This window comes from Salvelinus fontinalis, chromosome 41 (assembly GCF_029448725.1).
Source record: "Salvelinus fontinalis isolate EN_2023a chromosome 41, ASM2944872v1, whole genome shotgun sequence".
NCBI lineage: Eukaryota > Metazoa > Chordata > Actinopteri > Salmoniformes > Salmonidae > Salvelinus > Salvelinus fontinalis.
The window spans coordinates 20,909,507-20,930,971 of NC_074705.1; the positions used below are offsets into that span (position 1 = coordinate 20,909,507).

The 21,465-nt window shown below is 41.8% G+C and overlaps 1 protein-coding gene across 1 annotated transcript in view; it reads right to left on the reverse strand.

Moving 5' to 3' along the window:
- nalf1a (NALCN channel auxiliary factor 1a) overlaps positions 1 to 21,465 on the reverse strand; it is a 72,844-nt gene that overhangs the window by 50,393 nt on the left and 986 nt on the right. The window lies entirely within an intron of this gene.

Here is a 21,465-nt window from a genome sequence, read left to right on the forward strand (position 1 = left end):
CTTTCGGACAGTCATTAATAGCCCAATGCTGACCACTGTCCCACGTTTAATGACCATTGTTACACAATTATAGGAACAGTTAAAAGGCATATAAGAGTTATATAACAACCATTGCCACTGACTTATAGTTGCATTTTGCCCTAAGATCTGACCTGCATATACGTAACATTTGTTTGTCTCTCTCATGCAGGGTGACTAGTCACTCTCTGGCCCCCTACACACTCAGGCTGTAATAAACTGACTGATGTAAAACACATTTGACACAATGGTTGTGATACGACACATTCTTTAATGCCTTTTAGTTAATACAACATTGAAGTAACAAGACAATAAAGTGACATTTTTGTGATAAAACAGAACGTTTGTCTGCACAACATTTTGAAATAAACTCTGTATATCACAAACATACTGTATTGTACATCAGTTTTGTACATGGCCTCTCACAGGGATTATGTTTCAAGAGATCCAAAATAGACACAACACCTAAGTGTCAACAGTATGACTGTACCAACCCGAAGAGTGGTGTATCAATACACCCAGTCACTATAAAGATACTTCCTAACTCAGTTTCCGGAGAGGGAGGAAACCGCACAGGGATTTCACCATGAGGAGGATGGTGACTTTAAAACAGTTACAGAGTTTAATGGCTGTGATTGGAGAAAATTGACGATGAATCAACAACATTGTATTTACTCCACACAATACTAACATAACATGGAAACATTACCTTTAAATGTAAATCGTGCTATAACTCTGAACTTCTTTGCTACGGATTGAATTGAGCCATATTGTAATGAATCATGCCAGCCCACAGCATGTGTACTTAAAATCTAGGGAAATCAAAGGTTAACTATTGTTTTCCGGTTTGCTTGAGGGATTCTGGTTCTGTGATTTGTACATTTTTTCCCACATGGGTTTAACAATATTGGAAACTCACTTCGCAAGTCAAGTGCTTTTAAATACATGAAGAAAAGTGGGCAAGTTGTGCAAGTGCACACTTCTGGAAAGGCCTTACGATAGACTAGCGTCCTGTCCAGGGCAGGGGTGTACATGTATGTCAAGCTGCCTCATGTTACAGAAACAGTAGATAGGCTCCTGCCCTTATTGGCTATTCTGACTCCATTCTGGAGTTCTGATGTTAAAATAGACAATGCTATTTAAACATCTGGAAAATAATTGAGGATTTTGTTTGTTGTCCGTAGCTTATGCCTGCCCATATCATAACCCCACTGCCAACATGGGGCACTCTGTTCACAACGTTGACATCAGCAAACCGCTCGCCCACAAGATTCCATACACGCTGTCTGCCATCTGCGCAGTACAGTAGAAACCGGGATTCATCCATGAAGAGCACACTTCTCCAGCATGCCAGTGGCCATCGAAGGTGAGCATTTGGCCACTGAAGTCAGGTTCAGTGGCCAATTGATTTTTTTTTCTCTCAATATTGACGTTTGCCTTGTGATGTGATTGGTCTGATGCCAAATTCAAACTGGCTTCCTTTGACACTTTGTTTTGTTGCAATAGGAGCATTCACAGCTGAGCTTGCTCAGTTTAACTCAAAGCTGATTGGCTATTATGTTATATTTGTTTCTATCAAGGGAGGCCAAATGCTAGTTGGCTTCCATTGCATTCAATGGTATGGGCGGAAAGAATATCATACTCTTTCTGACCAGAAAGCATCAGATAGATACGCAACACATACAGGACTACTGTTTAGTTCGCTCGGATGCTTTCTAGGGCGAGATACATTCAGCCTCTTGCGAACTGAAAGAAAATTATGAAACACAGAGATGAAAGATAAATTATTTATTTTTTTAAATGTTTTTTTTCTTGGTCAATTTTTTGGGAGAAGCCTGGCTTCCTTTGGCAGCCATGAATACATGTCAAATGTAATTCAGGGTAAGTGGAGTTAGCCATGAGTCAGCCTGCACTAAAGCAGGGTAGGTATGAAGGATTCGTTGCCTGGCGAAAAGGTTTGCCACTTTTGTATGACCAGTTACCCCGAGTTGAACTCAGAGTTGGCCAAAGTTACCTCGCTACCTCCTAAAATCTGTTTCCTAGGATACCCATTACTCAATTACCCAACAACCCAACTAAGTGACCCAGCCGGCTGGGTCAAAATAACCCAACGTGTGTTCTGTCCAATATTTACCCAAACAGTTTTTTTTTTAACCCAGTATTTTTTTGAGTGAACCAGAGAAAGTGGGAGCAAAGAAAGAGAGACCAAGAGAGAGAGCTCTGTGCTCCTCCCGCAAGGCCCTAGAAGACGATAGCATTGGTGCTAATGAGAGACACAAAGGCCCCTGTGCGCACCTGTGAAACAGAGACCCCTCCATTCATGAACATAATTAGAAATGTCGCTCAAATTTGAGTCTCATAGCAAATGGGCTGAATATCAAAATAAAATAAAATAACATTTTATCTGTCACATTCGCCGACTACAACAGCTGTAGACCTTACAGTGAAATGCTTACTTACAAGCCCCTAACCAACCATGCAGTTCTAAGAAAAATAAGCGTTAAGTAAAAAATAGATAAGTAAAATATGTAAAATAAAAGGAAAATGTCATTAAAGAGCAGCAGTAAAATAACAATAGCGTGGCTATATACGGGGGTACCGGTACAGAGTCAATGTGCGGGGGCACCGGTTAGTGCAGGTAATTGAGGTAATATGTACATGTAGGTAGAATTAAAGTGACTATACATAGATAATAAACCGAGAGTAGCAGCAGTGTAAAAGAGGGGGGGGAAATGCAAATAGTTTGGGTAGCCATTTGATTAGCTTTTCAGGGGTTTTGTGGCTTGGGGGTACAAGCTGTTAAGAAGCCTTTTGGACCTAAACTTGGCGCTCCGGTACCGCTTACCGAATACTTACTTAAATAAGGTATTTCTGTTTGAATGGGGGGGTTGCAAAACTTTCTAAAACCCTGTTGCTTTGTCATTATGGGGTGTTGTGTGTAGATTACTGGGGGAAATTGTTTATTTAATCCATTTTTTGAATAAGGCTGTAACGTAACAACATTTGGAAAAAAGTCAAGGGGTAATGAATACTTTCCAAAGGCACTGTATACACACCTTATACAGTACACCACACTGACAATGAAGACACAGATGACAACTTAATTTAGTCATATTTATTTCCTGTTGTAATCCTACACAAACACACACACATATCCTGAGACATCATTCATTGCCTTTCACTAAGTCACAGTATCTTTATCCGCCACCCTCGAGGGAGACACCTGTCAAGTCCTCCTAGTCCTCCTACTCCTCCTCCTCCTGAGATTCTCTCCCACTCATCACAGTTGGCTGTTGTTGTTCGGTCTCTCTCTCTCTCTCTCTCCCCTTCACACACAGAATATTTTTCTATCTCCTTCTCTATAATATAATAATATATCTCACACACAAACACATTCTTAATCTATATTTTTTCCCTCCTCGCTCCCTCATTCTCTTTCTCTCTCTCCCTGCATTTCCCTCTCTTTACACACACATACACAGAAACACATACAGAATCTCTCCCCTTCTCTCTCCCTCTTTCCTCCCTCGTTCAGGAAAACAAACATACCGTAGCTGTGATTGAATTGGGATGTATCTCATTTAGGGATGGTGGGAGGAAAGGAGAGAGGGAGCGATGTTGGGGTGGTGTACCCGCAGGGTGTACCCACAGCATGTAGTATAGCGCAACACACACACACACAACAGTAGAGGAAAGGAGAGCCTTATCCTCCAAGGAGACACACACGCAGCCACAATGCTGTTCCATCGGGCGGGGGGTGGGGGAAGAGTCACAGTGACCAGTGACCAGTGGCGGTGCTGACATGCTAACTCAATCAGCGGCCAGTCGATTCAGGAGCCAGCCCTCAGCCCTGGGAACCGAACTGTAGCCACAGTGGATTGCGAAAGTATTCACCCCCTTTGCATTTTTCCTATGTTGTTGCCTTACACCCTGGAATTAAAATTGATTTTTGGAGGGTTTGTGTCATTTGATTTACAGAAAACTTGAGCGTGCATAGCTACCCCCCCCCCCCCTCCCCCGAAAGTCAATCCTTTGTAGAGCAACCTTTTGCAGCAGTTATAGCTGCAAGTCTCTTGGGGTATGTCTCTATAAGCTTGGCACATCTAACCACTGGGATTTTTGCCCATTCTTCAAGGCAAAACTGTTTCAGCTCCTTCAAATTGGATGAGTTCTGTTGGTGTACAGAAATCTTTAAGTCATACCACAGATTCTCAATTGGATTGAGGTCGGGGCTTTGACTAGGCCATTCCAAAACATTTAAATGTTTCCCCTTAAACCATTATTAAGTTATATTCTTCAAGAATCAATGGATATATATATATAGTTGAAGTCGGAAGCTTACATACACCTTAGCCAAATACATTTAAACTCAGTTTATCACAATTCCTGACATTTAATCCATGTAAAAATGTCTTAGGTCAGTTAGTATCACCACTTTATTTTAAGAATGTGAAATGTCAGAATAATAGTAGAGAGTGATTTATTTCAGCTTTTATTTCTTTCATCACGTTCCCAGTGGGTCAGATGTTTATACACACTCAATTATTTATTTGTATTTGGTAGCATTGCCTTTAAATTGTTGAACTTGGGTCAAACGTTTTGGTAGCCTTCCACAAGCTACCCACAATAAGTTGGGTGAATTAAGGCCCATTCCTCCTGACAGAGCTGGTGTAACTGGGTCAAGTTTGTAGGCCTCCTTGCTCGCACACGCTTTTCAGTTCTGCTCACAAATCTTCCATGGGATTGAGGTCAGGGCTTTGTGATGGCCACTCCAATACCTTGACTTTGTTGTCCTTAACTTCTCTAGGGTAGGGGGCAGCATTCGGAATTTTGGATAAATAGCATGCCCAAATTAAACTGCCTGCTACTCGGGACCAGAAGATATGATATGCATATAACTGGTAGATTTGGATAGAAAACATTCTAAAGTTTCCAAAACTGTTAAGATAGTGTCTGTGAGTATAACAGAACTGATTTGGCAGGCAAAAACCTGAGAAAAAATCCATTCAGGAAGTATTTTATTTTTTGGTTTTGTAGTTTTCTATTCAATGCCATTACAGTATCCATTGACTTAGGACTCAAATTGCAGTTCCTTTTATATTGACAACGTTATTGTCCGGTTGAAAGATTATCGATTATTTAGGCTAAAACAACTTGAGGATTGAATATAAACATTGTTCGACATGTTTCTATGAACTTTACGGATACAATTTAGATTTTTTTTGTCTGCCTGTTTTGACTGCGTTTGAGCCTGCGGATTACTGAAGAAAACGCGTAAACAAAACTGAGGTTTTTGGATATAAAGAGATTTTATTGAACAAAAGGAACATTTATTGAGTAAATCATTGTCTTCTGGGTGCACCCATATGAAGATAATCAAAGGTAAGTGTCAGGACCCGGTGAGAGAAACAGTCACTAATAGTTGGCAGAACCCAGAAGATGAGGCAGACTCAGCAGTACTAGAGATAATGATTTAATAAAAGGACAAGATCTTCAGGCAAAGAATATAAATCCACCACGTCCAAAATAAAGCCAAGAGGCACAAAATGGATATCCTCCAAAATACAAAGAAACTCCACAAAGTGGTAAAAACAGCAGGGAAAAACAAACCTCAAAAGACTACTCAAAAATACACAAGAACTAAACCAGAGAACCTCTGGAAAATCCAATAAGAGAAATATATGTTTCACACAAAAAGGCTTGGGCTGGGTGCTAACATACAAACACTGAGCAAAGAACTGAGGAACACACAGGGTTTAAATACAAACAAGGTAACGACACACAGGTGCAAACAATAAAAGAGCAAGGAAAAAACAAAAGGTTCAAAAAAGGTGCAATGGGGACATCTAGTGACAAAAACCAGAATAGTCCTGGCCAAAACCTGACAGTAAGGGATTCATTTTATCTCTATTTCTGACTTGTGTATCTCTTCTACTTGGCTGGTTACTGTTTGTAATGATTTGTCTGCTGGGCTATGTTCTCAAATAATCGTAAGGTATGCTTTCGCCGGATTTTTTTTTTTAAATATGACACCGTTTTTGGAATTCACAAGAGGTTAATCTATAAACCTATGTAAAATATGTTTTGTTTTCTGAATTTTAATAATGAGTATTTCTGTATTTGAATTTGGCACCCTGCAGTTTCACTGGCTGTTGAAGAAGTGGGATGCTAATGTCTCACGTACCCTAGAGAAGTTATGCCATTTTGCCACAACTTTGGAAGTATGCTTGGGATCATTGTCCATTTGGAAAACCCATTTGCAACCAAGCTTTAACTTCCTGACTGATGTCTTGAGATGTTGCTTCAATATATCCACATAATTTTCCATCCTCATGATGCCATCTATTTTGTGAAGTGCAACAGTCCCTCCTGCAGCAAAGCAACCCCACAATATGATGCTGCCACCCCCGTGCTTCACGGTTGGGATGGTGTTCTTCAGCTTGCAAGCATCCCCCTTTTTCTTCCAAACATAACAATGGTCATTATGGCCAAACAGTTTCTGTAACAAAAATGAAATACGAAATTATGTGAAATTGAATGAAACAATAATGTATGTTGATGGTAATATGATGTACAATATTCCATTATATTTCCATATGATAACAATAGCATAATATATTTAATATGCATATACTATTTTTTAACAGTTTCACTAATTAATTTTTAGAAACTTAATGATTATGACACACTAATTGCTCTGTGTGTCTACATAACCTGGTTCAAGTATTCATGACATTATCCGGAGGAAGGCCCAGTGATGCCGAAACATTGGTAAATTGCTGGGATATTATATATGGAGTGTGCGACTTTCTTTATTTTGATAGTTTATAGTTTTTCGCCATTAGTCAGCAACTCCACACAAACTATTATTCTGGGTGTGCGGCAGCTCTTGTTTTTTTTATCTACTATTATCTTTCGCTGACAGCACCCCAATCAGTCAACTCCCTAACCAACATGGGAACTGAACCACATTCAAACGATACCCAATGGAGCCTTTTTGAATACAGCCAACAACAACGAGACAACGTTTGAGTAACAGAGTCTATTTTATTGGCCAGAAGGCACCTGGGAAAATCTTTGTAAAGAATTCCAAGACTGTTCATTCAAGAAAACTAGAACACACCTGCACATCGTCACTTTAAGTGAGTATGTTCGAAATGGAGTTATCCCACACGGACTACGAATAATAACACTGTAGAGATTTGTGAACGATGGTGTGCTATACTAAAGAAATGTTCATTGGACCTGATGACTCTGATCATTGAACAACTTAGAAAGGATATTGCAGAGATCAAAACCTCCATAGACAACTCACATCAAGCTCCAACGAGACAAGCTTAATGACCCTATTAAACCGGATGATCTCATTCAGAGTAACGCTGACCTTCAGACTAAGATTACGACTGGACTGAAGGAGAGGAAAATCAAGAAATATAAACACGATTTGGATGACAAGAACAATGGACTAATATATCTCTGGCGAGACTCTAAGCACAAGAAACCACAAAAACGGAAGAGACAAGCCAATGACCGATGCAGAGTGCCTCTGTCAGACCAACTATCCACAGACAGCGCTAGCTCCTCTACCAACGGTGAGCGTTTTTTCTACAACAGAGGGCGGGGACACTGGGGACAATGTCGAGGCCAACACCCCCAGCACGTAAGAGGGTTCGACGCATACGTCGGGGGATGAAGACATCCACTACCACCCCGCAACACCTATCAATTGAGACCCAGGACGAGCCCACAGTCCAACAGGAGCTAAATGTCTTCAAGTAAGACCCTGACATCCTCTCACCTCAGTGTTCTCAATAAGGGGTTAATATTTGTACCCACAGCATACATTAATGACTGGTGTCCAGGTAGATCTATTAAAGTTTTTCCGTAATCTGAGATTGCGAGAGATGTTTGATAAGAGTGAAATTTACATGACTCCACTTGAAATGTCATCCTCAGTGAGATGTATACATAGGTCTACCACGCTAATCAATAGACTTATCTGTCCTACCGTGAGTCAAGGAGGAGATGGAGACATTAACCCAGCTAAGGTATCTGAGAACTCTGAGAGACCTACATAAGAGCAAAAAGTTCATTTGTACCTCACCCCAAATGCAATGCCTCCATATAAACTTTCTGTAGGATTGCTGACAATGATGTAGGTGACTTACTGAAAGACAAAAAGAAACACAAATCCTATGATAACCTGAGTAGAGACGAGAGAATGGCTCTTAAGGACTTAAAGTCAGATCCTTCGATTTTCATAAAAAAATGTGACAAAGGTGACAAAGAGTTTGTATAAAAACAAATGTGTCTATGTGAATGAATGTCGCCGACAACTATTTAAAGGTGACTTCTATTGAATTGTGACCCTACCCTGGGATTCCCGCATATTATCTCATCCACAGTGGAAAGCAGTTTGGAATCAGGACAAATCATTAAACAAGAAGTTTGAATTTCTATGTGTGAAATTTCCCAAGATACCAACTTTCTATGCAGTCGCTAAATTACACAAACAAGTGTCTTCTCCTCCAGGTAGACCCATTGTAGCAGCAATTGACTCTGACATCCAACATTTCTAAATGTGTGGATTACCACATTAAACCGATGGTTGAGAATCTCCCATCTTATGTCAAAGACACTAGTCACATGATCTCATTGATAGAGGGCTTAGGAAGGATAGCAGAGGTCACCCTGCTTTCCACTTTTGATGTGGAGAGTTTGTACACTAACATCCCACACACTGGAGGCTTGCGGGCGCGGCAACACTTCCTCCATCAGAGAGACTCTACTGTTGCTTCATCCAATGATTGCATCTTACAACTTACTGAACTGGTATTATACCATAACTACTTGTCAGATTGAGTCAGACTTTTTCCTTCAGATTCGGGGTGTAGCCATGGGCTCCCCTTTCCCCCCCCCAACTATGCAAACCTGTATGTTGGACAACTTGAAGAAGCATTCCTTTTTAAAACAGAGACACACCCCATACTTTCTAAAACACTCCTATGGAAGAGATACATAGATGATGTCTTTGTGCTCTGCGAAGGAAGTCAGCAGGAACTAAATGAATTCTAAACTCTGCTAAACAAGAGCTCTGAATACCTCAAATTCACCATGCAGATGAGATGAGAGAAAAATATCCTACCTGGATTTATGGATTATCAAAGAGAATGATGCATTCCACACAGACTTATACACAAAGCCCACAGATCGCAATACCTTGCTATGTGAGGATAGTACGCATCCCCTTCCCTTCAAGAATGGTCTACCATATAGCCAGTTATGCAGGGTTACAGAAATCTGTGGCCACCAGTCAGATTTTGACAGCAATGCTAAGAAAATGACAGATAAATTCAAAATGAGAGGCTACAAGGACAAAACTCTTGATGCGGCAACGATGAAAATATCTCAAAAGCCAAGAGCGGAATTACTAAAAACTCAACCAAAGAAGAAAAACATTGCAACCCTCTTTTGTACTAAGTACACCAAGGGTTCGGAGAAAATGAAAGCAATCCTGAAAAAATCCTGGAATATTCTGCAATCAGACAAAAAAATCGCACACCTCTTCAAGGAACTCCCACTGGTGGTCTATAAGCGTGGTCGCAATATTGGAGATAGTTTGGTGAGATCTGACATGCCCCCTGAGCCCACTCAGACACTCTTGACACCTTTCCCAAATGGGAACTGCAAATGTGGCTCATGCGCACAGTGTAATAGCACCATAAAAACATCTTTCTTCAGACACCCATGTACAGGTAGAAAGACCCCTGTTAGAGGGATCATCTCATGCAAGACCAAGGGAGTAATCTATCTCATCACCTGTTCATGTGGGAAAGCCTACGTGGGACAAACGAAAAGACAGTTAAAACAACGCAGAGCTGAACACCGCAGCTCAATCAGGTGTAAGAACACTGACTCTCCAGTAGCAGCTCACTTTGTTGAAGCTAACCATCCAATCTCCTCCCTCAAATACACAGGCATTGAGCATGTTGCTCTACCAAGGAGAGGAGGTAACATGGAGATCATACTACTACAAAGAGAGGCTTACTCGATATCCTATCTAAAAACATTGACCCCTAGTGGTCTGAATATCGACTTTGATCTCAGGCCCTTATAAACACATTTCCCTTTATGAACAAGTCTTATAAATTGAAAAATTATTTGTACAGCTTATTAGCGTACACCTAATGTGCTCCCCCTGTCGATGATGCTCATTATATATTACGGTTGAACCAATATTACATGTAACAAAAATGAAATACGAAATGATATGAAATTGAATGAAACAATAATGTATGTTGACGGTAATATGATGTACAATATTCCATTATGTTTCTATATGATAACAATAGCATAATATATTTAATATGCAATACACAATTTTTTTAACAGTTTCACTAATACATTTTTATTAACTTAACGATTATGACACACCCCTCACGACTATCATTGGTTACACTAATTGCTCTGTGTGTCTACATAACCTGGTTCAAGTATTCATGACATTATCCGGAGAAAGGCACAGTGATGCCGAAACGTTGGTAAATACCCATTAAATTGCTGGGAGATTATACATGGAGTGCGCGACTTTCTTTATTTTGATAGTTTACAAGTAATTTTTCCAACAATTGCTTACAGACAGATTATTTCACTTATAATTCACTGTATCACAGTTCCAGTGGGTCAGAAGTTTACATACACTAAGTTGACTGTACCTTTAAACAGCTTGGAAAATTCCAAAAAATCATGTCATGGCTTTAGAAGCTCAAATTGATCATTTGAGTCAATTGGAGGTTTACCTGTGGATGTATTTCAAGGCTTATCTTCAAACTCAGTGCCTCTTTGCTTGACATCATGGGAAAATCAAAAGAAATCAGCCAAGAGCTCAGAAAAAAAAATTGTAGACCTCCACAAGTCTGGTTCATCCTTGGGAGCAATTTCCAAATGACTGAAGGTACCACGTTTATCTGTACAAACAATAGTATGCAAGTATAAACACCATGGGACCACGCAGCCGTCATTCCGCTCAGGAAGGAGACGCGTTCTGTCTCCTAGAGATCAAACGTTTTGTACATCAGTTGTACAATTTGAGTGTGAACGGGGCCTATAAGAGTCAGTAGGCAACTTGATCTCATAGTTTCACTTCGGGATTTGACGTATTTGGATGACTTTTTGACCCATTAATTCCACGTGGTTACAGGGTTAGAACAGAAACATCTCAAAGGGTTAAGTTTAGGTATTAATTCCAAATGGTTAGGGCTATGGTTTGGTGGAGAAAAAAAATTGAAGGGTTATTTTTCTGGTGAGTGCCCGAGGATGGCATATATGGAAGTCCTCAGGACCTTTTCAAATGTCTGAAATTTACGTGTGTTTCTAATGACCAGCCTGCAATAGGAGCCATATACTGTGCCTTGCAAAAGTATTCACCCCCTTGGCGTTTTTCCTATTTTGTTGCATTACAACCTGTAATTTAAAAAAATATATATTTGGATTTCATGTAATGGACATGCACATAGTGGTCCTAGTGGTGCAGTGAAATGGTGAAGTGAAATGAAAAAATCACGGAGTTTTGGTAAGACAAGGATTTGCAATTTGAATCCTGTAGTACAAACTCAAAAGTTCTGGGACACTAAAGTCCATGGAGAATAAGAGCACCTCCTCCCAGCTGCGCACTGCACTGAGGCTAGGAAACACTGTCACCACCGATAAATCTGCGATAATTGAGAATTTCAATAAGCATTTTTCTATGGCTGGCCATGCTTTCCACCTGGCTACCCCTCCCCCGGTCAACTGCCCGGCACCCTCCACAGCAACCTGCCCAAGCCCCCACCAATTCTCCTTCACCCAAATCCAGATAGCTGATGTTCTGAAAGAGCTGCAAAATCAAAACCTCAGCCACGCTCAAGGTCCTAAACGATATAACTGCAATCGATAAGAGACATTACCGTGCAGCTGTATTCACCGATCTGGCCAAGGCTTTCGACTCTGTCAATCACCACATTCTTATCGGCAGACTCAACAGCCTTGGTTTCTCAAATGACTGCCTCGCCTGGTTCACCAACTACTTCTCTGACAGAGTTCAGTGTGTCAAATCGGAGGGACTGTTGTCCGGACCTCTGGCAGTCTCTATGGGGGTGCCACAGGTTTCAATTCTGGGGCTGACCCTCTTCTCTGTATACATCAATGATGTCGCTCTTGCTGCTGGTGATTCTCTGATCCACCTCTACGCAGATGACACAATTCTGTATACATCTGGCCCTTCTTTGGACACTGTGTTAACTAACCTCCAGACGAGCTTCAATGCCATACAACTCTCCTCCGTGGCCTACAACTGCTCTTAAATGAAAGTAAACTAAATGCTTGCTCTTCAACTGATCGCTGCCCACACTTGCCCGCCCGTACAGCATCACTACTCTGGACGGTTCTGATTTAGAATATGTGGACAACTACAAATACCTAGGTGTCTGGTTAGACTGTAAACTCTCCTTCCAGACTCCCATTAAGCATATCCAATCCAAAATTAAATCTAGATTCGCCTTCCTATTTCGCAACAAAGCATCCTTCACTCATGCTGCCAAACATACCTCGTAAAACTTACCATCCTACCAATCCTCAACTTCGGCGATGTCATTTACAAAATAGCCCCCAACACTCTACTCAACAAATTGGATGCAGTCTATCACAGTGCCATCTGTCTTGTCACCAAAGCCCCATATACTACCCACCACTGCGACCTGTATGCTCTCGTTGGCTGGCCCTCGCTTCACACTCGTCGCCAAATCCACTGGCTTCAGGTCATCTACAAGTCTCTGATAGGTAAGGCCCCGCCTTATCTCAGCTCACTGGTCACCATAGCAGCACCCAACCGTTGCACGCGCTCCAGCAGGTATATCTCTCTAGTCACCCCCAAAGCCAATTCCTACTTTGGCCGCCTTTCCGTCCAGTTCTCTGCTGCCAATGACTGGAATGAATTGCAACAATCACTGAAACTGGAGACTCTTACCTCCCTCACTAGCTTTAAGCACCAGCTGTCAGAGCAGGTCACAGATCACTGCACCTGTACACAGCCCATCTGTAAATTAGCCCATCCAACTACCTCATCCCCATACTGTATTTATTTATGTACTTCAATCACTCTAGTGTCTAATTGGTATATTGGAATTACTTCGCCACCATGGCCTATTTATCGCCTTACCTCCCTTTTCTTACCTCATTTGCACACACTGTATATAGATTTTCTTCAACTGTATTATTGACTGTGTGTTTTGTTTATTCCATGTGTAACTCTGTGTTGTTGTATGTGTCAAACTGCTTTGCTTTATTCTTGGCCAGGTCGCAGTTGTAAATGAGAACTTGTTCTCAACTTTCCTACCTGACTAAATAAAGGTAAAATAAAAAATAAAAAAAGGAGGGCAATAATCAGAGAGGGAACAAAGAGACCAAAGATAACCCTGGAGGAGCTGCAAAGCTCCACAGCAGAGATTGGAGTATGTGTCCATAGGACCACTTTAAGCCGTACAATCCACATTGATGGGCTTCACGGAAGAGTGGCCAGAAAAGAATAAGCAAACATGTTTGGTGTTCACCAAAAGGCATGTGGGAGACTCCCCAAACATATGGAAGAAGGAAATCTGGTCAGATGTGACTAAAATTGAGATTTTTGGCCATCAAGGAAAACGCTATGTCTGGCGCAAACCCAACACCTCTCATCATCCCGAGAACGCCATCCCCACAGTGAAGCATGGTGGTGGCAGCATCATGTTTTTCATCGCCAGGGACTGGGAAACCGGTCAGAATTAAAGGAATGATGGATGGCGCTAAATACGGGGACATTTTTGAGGGAAACCTGGTTCAATCTTCCAGAGATTTGAGACTGGGACAGAGGTTCACCTTCCAGCAGGACAATTACCCTAAGCATACTGCTAAGCAACACTCGAGTGGTTTAAGGCGAAAAATGTAAATGTCTTGGAATGGCCTAGTCAAAGCCCCGACCTCAATCCAATTGAGAATCTGTGGTATGACTTTAAAATTGCTGTACACCAGCAGAACCCATTCAACTTGAAGGAGCTGGAGCAGTTTTGCCTTGAAAAATCCCAGTGGCTAGATGTACCAAGCTTATAGAGACATACACCAAGAGAAAATATTGACTTTGGGGGGGTGAATAGTTATGCACGCTCAAGTTTTCTGTTTTTTTGTCTTATTTCTTGTTTGTTTCACACCAAAAAGATTTTGCATCTTTCAAGTGGTAGACATGTTGTGTAAATCAAATGATACAAACCCCCCAAAAATCTATTTTAATTCCAGGAAGAAAGGCAACAAAATAGGAAAAATGCCAAGGGGGTGAATACTTTCGCAAGTAGAAAGCGATGGGTTAGAAGAAGCCTACATCACCAACCCATAAAGTAAAATGTAACATTCATATATGGCCAGCTATGTAAACTTTAACACTGATTTATCCTGCAATATATGTCGTTCAATTGGTAGCATAGATGTTAGTCTTCTTCTAATGCCTCTTAAAAGGGAAAGTAATCTAAAAGTAACGGAATGTAATCAGATTACGTTATTGAGTTTGGGTAATCCAAAAGTTACATTACTGATTACAATTTTGGTCAGGTAACTAGTAACTGTAACGGATTACATTTAGAAAGTAACCTACCCAACCCTGATTGTACATGTCCTGGTCGTCTGACAAGGGGGGGAATCCAGAGGGATCACTCACTCACTTGTGGTGAGGGAAGGATGACTCAAGGTAATGGCTGATACCATTCCATTAATTCTGTCCCAGCCATTACTAGGAGCCCGTCCACCAATGTAAAGTGCTACCAGTCACTACTTAAACACACCCATAGACACACACACCCACAAGCGCCATGCTCTACCGACTGAGCCACAAGTATCCATGTCCAGATGTTTCCTTACAACTCTCTGAAGAGTGACCTCTCTGTGAACCTGCCCCTTGTGACAGCAGTCAATTGGCAGAACGCACTACATCAGGCACGCTATATTGTGACAAATAGCGACTCTAGCCTGGTCCCAGATTGTGCTATCTTGTCAACTCCTATTCTCATTGTCACACCAAACATTGACAATAGGAATTGGCAAGCCAGCACAAACAGATATAGGACCAGTCTAACACAGTGACTCTATGGCAAAAGCATGTAGTTAAAGATAGAAACAACACAAAAATCCCCCTATTCCTTACTTAGTGCGCTACTTTTGAGGGCTCTGATCAAAAGCAGTGCACTATATAGGGAATGGGGTGCCATTTGGAATGCAAGCATGATTGTTGGAATATGGCTGGAATAACTGTTCCAATACTGAAGCTCTGTAATACTTTACCGTAATTGGACAGTGAGATATATACCAAAGTTAATAAAGGGTGGGTGACCGTGCTATCACCTCTCTGGGTTCATATACACACCACCGGGACAAGACTCGCTGTCCATGTCTCATCAATGAGAGAAACACACCCTTTACACTTTAAAACCAGATAAGTTCTGGCTACTCAAACATTTTCAGTAAAACGATTTCCCCAAAAATATGTTAGGAAACTTAACTTAAATAGCTGTCGTGAGCAGTAATACAAATGGTATATTATTAAGGTACATTATTAATTTACCGCCTCAACTAAGCCACGCCTCCAATCAAGATGGTGCTGAAGAACATTTCTGATGTTTTACAATCTGCCAACCAATTGTGCTATTTTTTTTGAATTTTTGCGTTTTGTGTAACAATTTTTTTTAACTTATTGTGTACATGTTGCTGCTACCGTCTCTTATGACCGAAAATAACTTCTGGACATCAAAACAGCGATTACTCACCGTGGACTGGAAGAAACGTTTTCCTTTAACGAGTCCGACGAGAAGAATATCCTGCTTTCACTGGAACCGGCCCAGATCCCAGCCTTTTGCGTGAAGAAAAGATGCAGGACAAGGGGCCGCAGACCGGGCAGCCTTCTGAGAATCCATAGGCGAGTAAACTCCCACTGCCATCCGTTCTTCATGCTACTGTGCAATCATTGGAAAATAAAATTGATGACCTACGATTAAGATTATTTTACCAACGGGACATCAAAAACTGTAACATCTTATGTTTCACCGAGACGTGGCTGAACGACGATACGGACAATATAGAGCTAGCGGGATTTTCCATGCACCGGCGAGGGGTGTGGGTGTGTGTCTACTTGTCAATAAAAGCAGGTGCGCAATGTCTAATATTAAAGAAGTCTTGAGGTATTGCTCGCCTGAGGTAGAGTACCTTATGATAAGCTATTGAGAGTTCTCCAAGAGAGTTCTCATCGTAGCCATCTATTTACCACCACAGAATGAATCTGGCACTAAGACCACTCTCAACCAACTCTATAAGGCCATAAGCAAAGAAGAAGATGCTCACCCAGAAGCGGCACTAATTGTGGCCGGGGACTTTAATGCAGGCAAACTTAAATCAGTTTTACCAAATTTTTACCAGCATGTCACATGCAACCAGAGAAAAAAAAATCCTAGACCACCTTTACTCCACACACAGAGATGCACACAAAGCTCTCCCCCGCCTTCCATTTGGCACATCTGACCATAATTATATCCTCCTGATTCCTGCTTACAAGCAAAAACTAAAGCAGGAAGTACCAGTGACTCGCTCAATACGGAAGTGGTCAGATGACGCAGATGATACGCTACAGGACCATTTTGCTAGCACAGACTGGAATATGTTCTGGGTTTCATCCAATGGCATTGAGGAATACACCACATCAGTCATTGGCTTCATCAATAAGTGCATCGATGACGTTGTCCCCACAGTGACTGTACGTACATATCTCAACTAGAAGCCATGGATTACAGGCAACATCCACATCGAGCTAAAGGCTAGAGCTGCCGCTTTCAAGGAGCGGGAGACTAATCCAAACACTTATAAGAAATCCTGCTATGCCCTCAATGACCCATAAAACAAGCAAAGCGTAAACACAGGATAAAGATTGAATCCTACTACACCGGCTCTGACGCTCGTTGGATGTGGCAGGGCTTGAAAACTATAACGTAGTACAAAGGGAAACCCAGACGCGAGCTGCCCAGTGACGTGAGCCTACCAGCCTTTTATGCTCGCTTCGAGGCAAGCAACACTGAAGCATGCATGAGAGCACCAGCTGTTCTGGATGACTGTGTTAACGCTCTTGGATGTGAACAAAATCTTTTAACAGGTCAACATTCACAAAGTCGCTGGGCCAGACGGATTACCAGGATGTGTACTCAAAGCATGTGCGGACCAACTGTCAAATGACTTCACTGACATCAACCTTTCCCTGAGTCTGTAATGCCTACATGTTTCAAGCAGACCACCCTGTGCCCAAGGAAGCAAAGGTAACCTGCCTAAATGATTACCACCCCGTGGCACTCACATCGGTAGCCATGAAGTGCTTTGAAAGGCAGGTCATGGCTCACATAAACAGCATCCTCCCGGACACCCTAGACCCACTCCAATTCGCATACCGCCCCAACAGATCCACAGATGATGTAATCTCAATCGCACTCCACGCTGTCCTTTCTCACCTGGACAAAAGGAACACCTATGTGAGAATGCTGTTCATTGACTACAGCTCAGCGTTCAACACCATCGTGCCCACGAAGCTCATCACTAAGATAAGGACTCTGGGACTAAACACCTCCCTCTGCAATTGAATCCTTGACTTCCTGACGGGCCGCATCCCTGGTGGTAAGAGTAGGCAACAACACGTCTGCCACGCTGATCCTTCACACGGGGGCCCCTCGGGGCTGTGTACTTAGTCCCCTCTTGTATTCCCTGTTCACCCACGACTGCGTGACCAAACACCATCATTAAGTTTGCTGACGACACAGCAGTGGCCTGATCACTGACAACTATGAGACGGCCACTAGGGAGGAGGTCAGAGAAATGGCAGTGTGATGCCAGGACAACAACCTCTCTCTCAATGTGAGCAAGACAAAGGAGCTGATCGTGGACTACAGGAAAAGGTGGGCCGAACAGGCCCCCATTAACATCGACGGGGCTGTAGTGGAGCGGGTCAAGAGTTTCAAGTTCCTTGGTGTCCACATCACCAAAGAACTATCATGGTCCAAACACACCAAGACAGTCGTGAAGAAGGCACGACAACACCTTTCCCCTCCTCAGGAGACTGAAAAGATTTGGCATGGGTCCCCAGATCATCAAAAGGTTCTACAGCTGCACCGTCGAGAGCATCCTGACCATTTGCATCACCGCCTGGTATGGCAACTGTTCGGCATCTGACTATAAGGCACTACAGAGGGTAGTGCGAACGGCCCAGAACATCACTTGGGGCTAGCTTCCTGCCATCCAGGACCTATATAATAGGCGGTGTCAGAGGAAAGCCCATAAAATTATCAGAGACTCCAGTTACCCAAGTTATAGAAATGTTTTTTCTGCTACCGCACGGCAAGCGGTACCAGAGCATCAAGTCTAGGACCAAAAGACTCCTCAACAGCTTCTATCCCCAAGCCATAAGACTGCTGAACAATGAATAAAATAGCCACAGGACAATTTACATTGACTATGCATATATAATAAACAGTGAGTAGAAGCAGTGGGGGTCACTGATGTTTATTATCTATGCATAGTCACTTCACCCCCATCTACATGTACAAATTACCTCAACTAACGTGTACCCAGCACACTGACTCAATACCCTGCCCCCTGTATATAGCCTCGATATTGTGTTACTTTTTATTACTTTTTATTTTAGTCTACTTGGTAAATATTTTCTTAACTCTTCTTGAACTTCACTGTTGGTGAAGGGCTTGTAAGTAGGCATTTCACAGTAAAGTCTAAACTGTTGTAGTCAGCGCATGTGACAAATAAAGTTTGATTTGATTTCAATAATTTCCCAGTGTGCCTTGCCTTTTTTTGATCAATTTGTATAGTTTCAACCCATGACTGTATTTGATAGTGACTGAGACATGGTTGTTGAATTCATACATTTTCAGTCCTTTGTCCTTCCCCCAAGTGAGTTCCTACGTGAATATTGTCATTATAATTGAACCATTACATATATCAGAAGGCCTTATTTAGTGGCCTGAAACTCATAGTTTACAAGTAGGGTTGCAAACTTTCCCAAACATTTTTCCAGTCATCTTCCAACCAGGATTTTTGGAAAACCTGGGAAATTTACTAGAATTTTGAAACACTAACTGTAAATGACATTATGCTGGCTTGCAAAGTGATGTGTAATTCCTATTGGAATCTAGTTTGTATTAATCTATACAACAGTTAAGATTTGTATTCACCCGCAACCTGCATTCATAATGACTGCTAGGGATTAGAACCATTTCACTTATCGATGCAAAAATTCAATGATTAGATTAGTTTACAAAAAGTATTTTGTGTAGCATAACACTGAATCAATCAATCACTCAATATACATGCACAAACACAGATATTAAAAACAATTCTATCTACCTGCAGTAGAGTATGCTGGGGAAAAAGGTAATTTGTTATCATACTGTATCTTTAAAAAAAATTGTTGGTGTGACTTCTCATTTAGTTTTGAGTCAGTGCCATATAAAAATTTTAAGTAATAGTGACTTTTCATTGGCTTTGAGTACAACTTACTAGATGTATTTGTGTTAAAAGGCTTTGGGGTTTAGAGTGATGTCCTCAACATCCATCATCTGCCTGTCAAAACCAGGAGAGGAGAGGTTGAGATGGCATGAGAGAGAAAAAGAGGATGAATTTCAAAATATAGTTTTTTTACAAATTAACTGAAAATACTGATAAGAGAGAACTAATCTTAACCAACATTTCGTAGTGATGGAGATGTCCCTTGATAATTATCAAACAAATATGAGCATGTAGGCCAATGTTTTGGTTTTGTTACCTCATCATTATCGAACCACAATAAGCTCCACAAGGATGAAAGCATCGTGCCAAAAGTATCCTGCCAAAATCGTCATAAAATAGTGTGGCTGTTTCTGCATCCTCATCACAGTGATTCCAGAGATGGCGACTGTTGGTGGGAGGCTGGGAGCTGTCTTCAGCACCACACACACACACACACACACACACACACACACACACACACACACACACACACACACACACACAGACACACACACACACACACACACACACACACACACACACACACTATTATCATGACTCATATGTCGGGTTTACAGACACCTGTTTTCATAGAGCACTTCAGGTGGTGCCCCATTTCCCCCACCCCCAATCCTAGCCTTAACTATTAGTGGGAGAAATGCGAAACTGACCCAAGATCAGTGTCTAGGAGCAACTCAACCCCACACTGTGACCCCCCTGTGTGGCTTTGGGTATCATGTAGGCTAGGCCTATCTAATCTACTGGTGCATCATCAGCATATAGAGCATTACACTTCAACAGTCAACCAACAACAATATAGGCCTACTTTACGATTTCCACAACGCTGAATAAAACATTTTGAATCAATCTCCCTCTGTTTTGTTGATCTTTCACGTGGATTAATAAGATGAGGTGTGCTACTGTAGCCTATGTGGGCCTACAGATTCATAGTCATATTCAAGCAAATGCATTTATTTAATTGATGATTTATCATGATTTGTTTGTCTGTTGTCACTGACTGGTTCATGAATACTGACCGCCTGGCTGCCATTCGCTTGGAGCGTCACCTTTCTATATAGATGGATTTCAGCACCATGGACAGCTCTCACACACGTCCATGGTGGCTGTCTGGCTGTCGACTATTAAAAAAATAACATTAAAACTAAACAACAATTCTATACTGAAACTCTAAAAGGCACAGGAAATCTCACACCAAAAGCTCCGAATGCACTATAAACGATGTTTTCCAAGCAGGCTACTCGTGAATGTTGCATACAATTACCGAATAGAGATGGCAAGGACACACTGAAACATAGACCTCTATTTTAATGGCTCTTGACCAACCAGTCGGTGAAGTGTAAAACAATACTACAGTGTCGGAGCTTCCTCCAGGCCACATAGTCATATTTGAGGTATAAATGATGTGATGAAAAGAGAGCAGCTGTCGTAATTCGGTGTCAACGCCATTGTCGAGTTTACGACGGATAAAAGAGTGCCCTAGGGTACATACAGCAGGCGAATAACGAGCGGTGCCAAATGCGACGGGGGAAAAGGCCCTTCCAGCGGATTAGGCATGGAAGCCACCGGTGCTCTATTAACGTTATTAAAATGTACTCAATATGGAGTGGAGTGGCCATGGCGGAACACCTGGCACCGAGTGGCCGCTACACCGCATGCGCAGCACAATACTGAAAAAAAGACCACTACCTGCGTGCGGTGCGGTGCGGGATGATGCATAAATAGAAAAAATAGTAGTAGCTATTGTAGTCTTTGCCATATATTAGCCAACATTTTACAGAAAGAATTAACATGTAAATCTGGCTGGTATGTGCTTGGAAATAATAGCCTATTTCTAGTGATATT